Source organism: Galeopterus variegatus, unplaced genomic scaffold, assembly GCF_000696425.1.
Source record: "Galeopterus variegatus unplaced genomic scaffold, G_variegatus-3.0.2 Scaffold7341, whole genome shotgun sequence".
Classification (NCBI taxonomy): domain Eukaryota; kingdom Metazoa; phylum Chordata; class Mammalia; order Dermoptera; family Cynocephalidae; genus Galeopterus; species Galeopterus variegatus.
The window spans coordinates 10971-17858 of NW_007733452.1; the positions used below are offsets into that span (position 1 = coordinate 10971).

Sequence of the window (6888 nt, forward strand, 5' to 3'; positions counted from 1 at the left end):
AAAGTAAGTTTCTTCTTGTTTTAATATTGTACGAGGAGTATCCCCCCAAATGCTTATTCTTTTCAGCTTTAAGTAAAATTTAAAGTTCTTTTTTTCAAGCCAGTTTTCTTCACATTTATGGGGTTTAAATGTTGGAGCTACAAAAAATAAAGGAGTTAAATTTTTGCCTCTCTAAAGTTGGAGAAAATATCGTATTTTACAACCATTGTCACATTGGTGTCTTTATCTTCAAAAGTAGTTTTTAAAATAACAAGATTTGGGTTGGAGGTCAATGTCTGGTTTTTTTTTTTTTAAAAATCCGAACCCGGGGCCTTGGTGTTATCAGCACCGCACTCTCCCGAGTGAGCCACGGGCCGGCCCAATGTCTGGTTTTTTGTGGTGTTTATAAATCACATAACATGCTTATCACCAAATATTTTTCTCCCTTCTCTCAGTTGATTTCCAGAGTTTTAGAAATGTCATACTTCTCTTTCCAAAAAATTGAGATAGCCTTTGTTTTAAAACCTTTTCTCTAGTTTTTGTTGGTTGGTTGGTTGGTTTGCTAATGGGTAGAAAAATATATATGGTCAGAAGTATAGTTCAGGGTCTAGGTTCTTAAGCCTGGTCATCCCACTTGACTTCAAGTATTAGAAAGTTTTAATAACCAGTTTTTTTTTTTGTCTTTAGCCTTCTTAAAACTCAACCAGGAAAAAGCAAATAAGCTCCTATCAGGGATTAGTTAAAGAAGAAACAAAATAAATATCAACCCATATGTACGCTTAACTCTACTTCCTGTACTTCTGACAACCTGATAGACATTTTTTTTTAATTAGGTAGGTTTTTACTTATAATCAACTATAAAATTTTGTTAAACTGAACACTCTATCCTGTGTTGTGAGTTCCAATATATATATATATATTTTTTTTTTGGGGGGGTGAAGAGTCATTTATAAATCTTCAAAAAAAAAAAAAAAGAAACCCCCCCCCCAATAGTTTCTTCTCTTTTTCATTGAATGAAGAACATCTACAGATTTTCAAATTGCTACTTTTCCCTTTCTTAAAATACAAGTACCCCACTGTGTTAACTGATTTGTTAATGTTTCTTTCACTGTTTTTTATTTATTGTCTAACTCTTTACACTGAGATAGCTTATTGCTTGTTACCTTTCATAATGATTGTGTTCGCCAGTATGTTTCTACTGAAAGTTCTCATTCTAGATGTTGGGGCTAGAAGAATGAAGACCTTCTGTTCCTCTTAGTTTAAACTTGCTCATTTAGCTAATTTATATGCCTTTTGAAAAACGGAGATTTTACATTTATTTAGGGATAAGTTTGAATACTGTTTTATGATTTATGAAGCACTTTTCTTTTACTCTGTTGAACGTTTTCGTTGAGTTATAACATACAGAAAAGTACACAAGTCAAAAGTGAATTTTTATATTCCTGTTTGATCCTCACAATACTCTAGTGAAGTAGGTTTTATTTTCATTTGCTGTTATTTTTACTTTAGCTTTGTTATTTTTGTTTTGTTTTATTTTATTTTTGTTTTTTTGGCAGCTGGCCAGTATGGGGATCCAAACCCTTGCTTGACCTTGGTATTATCAGCACCACACTCTTCCAAGTTAGCTAACTGGCCAGCCCTTTTTCTGTTTTATCAAGTCCTTTAATTTTGTTATATGACTTAAAATGTTAGGAAAAATCAAGTAGTATCAGATGCATAATTTTAAAGCTGGTATAAATGAATGTATCAGTTCTAAATTTTGATGGATGTATGCATTGTGTATGGTAGGTGCATACTGGTAAGATCTTTCAGCAGTGTGTGTGTGTACCTTGTTTTCAGAATTAAGACTCTTTGTGCAATGCCCTTGTTCTTTGAGGAAGATGTGGGTGAATTTTGAGGTTGGGTAAAAAGAACCCACACAAAAAAATGTGTAATCAGTTTAATAGTAACTTCTTTGGAGATTGTCCACTGTGTTTGCTCTAATATTTTGAGCGAGTGTTTCTGTATGTTCACAACAGATGAATTTAGTGTGTGTTTAACCAGCTTGTATGTGAATTTTCATTGGGTATTTGATATGTGTAGTGTTTAGTACTGGAAGTTTATTTTGATTTTTCCAAAAATTTCTCTTTAATGTTTTATCTAAACAGCTATACAGTATAATTCATTATTCTTTTAGTCCTCAGTACATCTAATTTACCTTTATTACAAAAAAAAAGAGGCTATATGGTACCATATCTGAGATTTATCCTGTCCATTCATTTATTCTTTCAGAAGTTATTTTTTGAGCTCTTACCATGTGCCAGGTTCTGTAACAGGCACTTGGGATATATTTATGAACAAACCAGACAAAGATTCCTGCTCTTGTGGAGCTTAAGTGTGAAAGAGACCGTGGGGGCTTGTCAACATCACTGTTTTCCTGTTCTTGCTGGGCACACATCTAGACTACATTTCTCAGCCTTCCTGTATCTAAGTGGGAACTCTGCCCTCTCTGTCACCTTAGTGGAGAGAATTCCATCAGGACCCAGAGGAGGGTAAACCCATAAAATAAAAGGAAACTTGGTCCTTGAATGATAGATAGAGGTGAATATGCACCAACTCACTCGACTGTGATGGGGGCATGATAAAAACTTTGTGTTAAGGTGCTGAAGTTTTAGTTTTTGCTACACTCGGTAGTACAAGAGGTGGAGTTCTGTTAAAACAAAACCGTAAAATTTCTAGCATTGGCTTTAGCAGTTGGTGGCACACTAATGAGGAAACTGGTATTGGAGGGGGAAAGACAGAAACCATTGTTATGCAGTGGTAACCTACTTGGTGAACTTGTCATCTGTGACAATTTGAAAGGCACATCTCATGCCAGCTGAGCTCTGGGTCAGTGTTGGAAAAGATTAGAGTGTGAAACTATTAACATTAAGATTACAAGAGAAAGATGAGCTTGTTTGCTAGTTTGTAAGCAAAGAACGAAAGAGAATAGAGAAAGTTCTGGCACTTGGGGTAGTGAAGGGGAAAACAGACTGCTTCTAGACCCTAGAAAGAGAGAGGAGTGGAGAAAGGCTTTAAGCAACAAAGCCCTAATAAATTTTCTCAGTTGAAAAGATAACTCAGTTTTGTGGCAAAGATTAGATTAAGGATATAGGTTTTTGTTTTTGGCTGCTTATCAGAATCCCCTTGGTCCAGCATACAGAGTGTCTGATTTATTGGTCTGAGGTACATGAAACCTGGAATAGACAGTTTTTAAAAGTTCCCCAGGTGATTCTATTGTGCAACCAAAATTGGAAACCACTGACCTTGTTGTTTCATATGGCCTCCAGGTGTCTTCTATTAGTTGAAGACAAGAGGCATGGAGGCAAAGAAATACATCAAGCTTGGGAATTATGTCTAGGAAAGAACTTTGTGTGTGGTTCCTGGCACATGGAACTGACTGGAAACAATTAGATCAAAGGCCTACTAAGTTTCTGAGGGGATTGTATTGGCAAAGAAACCACGAGCCTGGACTGAACAAGTCCTTGAGTATTTGAACTATAAAACCACTTTAAGAAAAACCTAGAACTTGCTCTGGCAGGGTGGTTTGGTGGGTTGTGAGAGTTGTGCAACCCCTAAGGAGGGCATGCCAGAGCCCACTTGACCAAGGAGGATTTTGGATAAGGAAGAAACTCTTGCTTCTGTTCTACCATTGTATATTGGGAGTGGGAAAGGAAGGTGCAGGTAATTTGCCTTTTTAGCTCATAGGTTGCATCATAGGGGTTACACATATTTCCAAATGAAGAAGACTGTGCCATATCCAGAGATCGTGGATGCATTGACCAAATGGGACTTCAGGTTTTCTTTCTGGGCTAGTGTGGTATGGTGGGAGGAGATGAATGTGTTCTATGTGTAGAAAAAGGGAGCAAAAAGGTACTTGGTGATTGAAGTACTCACTAATATTCGTGTTTTCCTTTCCTTAAACAAATCCCATTGATGAAAACTAGTCATATGGTCCCATCTGGCTGCAAGGAGGATGGGTTATATAATCTAGTTATATATGTCATCTCAGCCAGGGCATTTAAAAGCAGGCATGCCTTCTCCATCCTCTCTATCTTTACTCTCCCACTGCCGATATACATTGGCTAAAGGGAATGGTCCCCAAAGGAACTGGCTGAGATGGTAGCCCTTAGGTGGGAGGAGGCTGGGTACCTGAACAGATGGAGCAGAGCGCTCTGCAGATCTACGTAGGACTCTGACATGAGTAGAAATCAGGAAGCAGAATCAGGAGTATAGGGGTGGGAGATTGGAGATTGAATTCAGAAGTCATATAGGCCGTGTTGAGAAAGTGGGATTTGAGCAAAGAACTAGATGTCTGCCAGCAGAAATCTGGGGAAGAACAGAAGGTGTGTTCATTGTTAAGGCCCTAGGGCAGTAGTGCACCTGGGAATTCAGGGAGCAGCAAAGGAGCTGTTGTGACTAGAGTGGACCAAGCAGGAGGAGGATTGTAGGAGAGGAGGTCAAAACATTAGCATGGGCCTTGTTGACCATTGTAAGGACTTTTAATGTGAGTGAAATGAGGAGGCCTTATAGGATTTTGAATAGAAGAATAATAACATGATTTGATTTATATTTAAAATGATCAGTCTGGGTGCCATGTAAAGAGTAACTAGTGGAAGGAAAAGAGAGGCAGAGATAATTTAAGGGATATTGTTACAATAATTAAAACAAGGTATGTTAGGATAGTAGCAATTGAGGTGGCAAAAGGTGTGAATTAGGATATGTTTTATAAGTAAGCCTAATGGGTTGGTGTGGCTTGTGAGAGAAGAGTCAAGGGAGACTCTAAGATTTTATTCTAAGTATCTAGAAGGATGGAATGGCCGTCGCTGAAATGGGGAAGGCTGTGGACAGAGCACCTTTAGATGTTAGAGTAAAGGCTTCAGTTTTGGACATGTTGAATTTAAGTTGCTTACTATATATCCATATGGAGTTGTTGAGTAGGCCATTGTATGTGAGTCTAGAGCTCAAGAGAGAAACCTGAGATAGAAATATAAATTTGGGAGTCAATGGCATATATTTAAAGCCATGAGTCTGAGTGATACCACTAAATGAATGAGTGAAGATAGAAAAAAAAAAAAAAAAAGAAAAGAGGAATTAAAAACTGGGCCCTGGAGTTCTCTAGTATTAAGAGATCTGGGAAAAGAGGAAAACCCTGCCTCCAGTAAAGTGGGATGAAACCAGGGGAGTGTAGTGTTCTGGAAAACAAGTGAAGAAAGTGTTTGAGAAGGAGGAAGTGATCGACTGTGTCAAATGCTGCTAATAGTCAACTAAGAAGACTGAAGATTGACCATTTATCTAACAATGTGGGGATCATTTTGAGAAGAACAGTTTCTGTGGAGTGTTTGGGGACAAAATACCTAATTAATGTGGGTTCAAGAGGGAAAGGCAAGAGAGATGGAGACAGCTAGTATAGACACCTCTTTCTATGAATATCTTTTTCTAACACTATTTCTAATAGCAGTTCCTATTGGGATTTTAGAAGACCCATTAGTCCCACTTCAGTTTTCTCCACCCAAGATTGCAGCCGGGAGTTAGACAAATGATAATCTGTTTGAGAAAGTGGTTTTAATTGTGGGGAAACAGTGGACTTGCCAATAGCCCCCGAATTGAGTATACCCTCATCCAATTGCTAGTTTTTCCAGCAGGGAGTAAGTAGATCCTGAAAGCTCATGGATCTGGGAAGCAAAGGAGAATGTGTCTCTCTGTGGAGTTTGCTGATCCCAAGAAAAAAGGGAGAGGAAGGGCTGAACTAGGCACGTTTGGTTCCTTCTCTAAAACCAACCAGTCTGGTCAGGCAAGGAGTGAGTGAGGGGCAGAGAAGTCCCTCCACATAGAAGAAAGAGAATGGGCAATGTAACTCAAACTTGTAAGGGTATTGATGTCTTCTTTTCTGAGACTCTTGGTTCGTATCTGAGTAACCCTGCCATCAGGACTGCGGTGCCCGTAGTGTTTCAGTTACTCTTGCTGCATAATAAGCCATCCCAAAAGTTAGTGACATAGAACACCAATCATTTGATTATACCCACAGATTTGGTGTTGGGAATTTGGATGGGGCAGAGGGGTTGGCTTTTCTCTGTTCCATGCTGTCTGGGGCCTTAGCTGGGATGACTGAAATACTGGGGTGGGTTGGAGTGACCTGAATGGCTGGAGGTTTTTACTCCCATGTCTGCTGCCTGCCCTGGGATGACTGGAGTCACCTGTGTGTGGCCACTTAACGTGGCTTGTGTTTCTCACAGCTTGGTAGCTGTGTTTTAAGAGACAGCGTTCCTAGAGGAGGTGTCCAGAGAGCAGTAGCCAAGGAGAGCTTTCTCTCCTAGCCGTGGAAGGTGCACAACCTCACTTCTGCTGTGTCCTGTGGGTTATGAGGAGTCACTGAGGCCAGCCCAGAGGCAAGGGAAGAACTGGCCTCACCTCATGATGCTGGCAGTAGCTGTGGGACGGTCCTATTGCAAAGGAGCCTGTGTGATGGGAGGTGTGGAGGGAGGCAGTTAGTTACCTCCTGCTACGGTGCCTGTGCGGGCAATACAGTCTGCCCTGCCGAGGAGAAAGCCTTGTAATCTGAACAAGGATTCCTGTGTAAGTGGTTAATTTAGCCAGAGATTGCCATGTTTTTCTATTAAATTATACTTTTTAAAAGAGCACTTTATTAAAACAACTAAGCGTAATATTTGCTAGGATTTTTATTACCATATTTAAGTGATTCAGGTTTAGAGGAAGGTTTTTTTTTTATTTATTAAGTATTTTGGATATAGGTTTTCTTTTCTTTTTTTTTAATCACTGCTAATGATTTTTAACCCTAACCCTCATTTTTCTTGGCCTGGGCATACATGCTTTTTTGATTTACTTTAAACCAAACAAGCTCCCTTTTTTCCTCCCTCCTTCTTCCCTTCT

At 39.2% G+C, this 6888-nt stretch overlaps 1 protein-coding gene across 1 annotated transcript in view; it reads left to right on the plus strand.

Annotated features, from left to right (window-relative positions):
• Nucleotides 1–6888, plus strand: part of LOC103607335 (dystrobrevin beta-like) — a gene marked incomplete at both ends in the record, with an annotated part of 46728 nt that overhangs the window by 5284 nt on the left and 34556 nt on the right. The window lies entirely within an intron of this gene.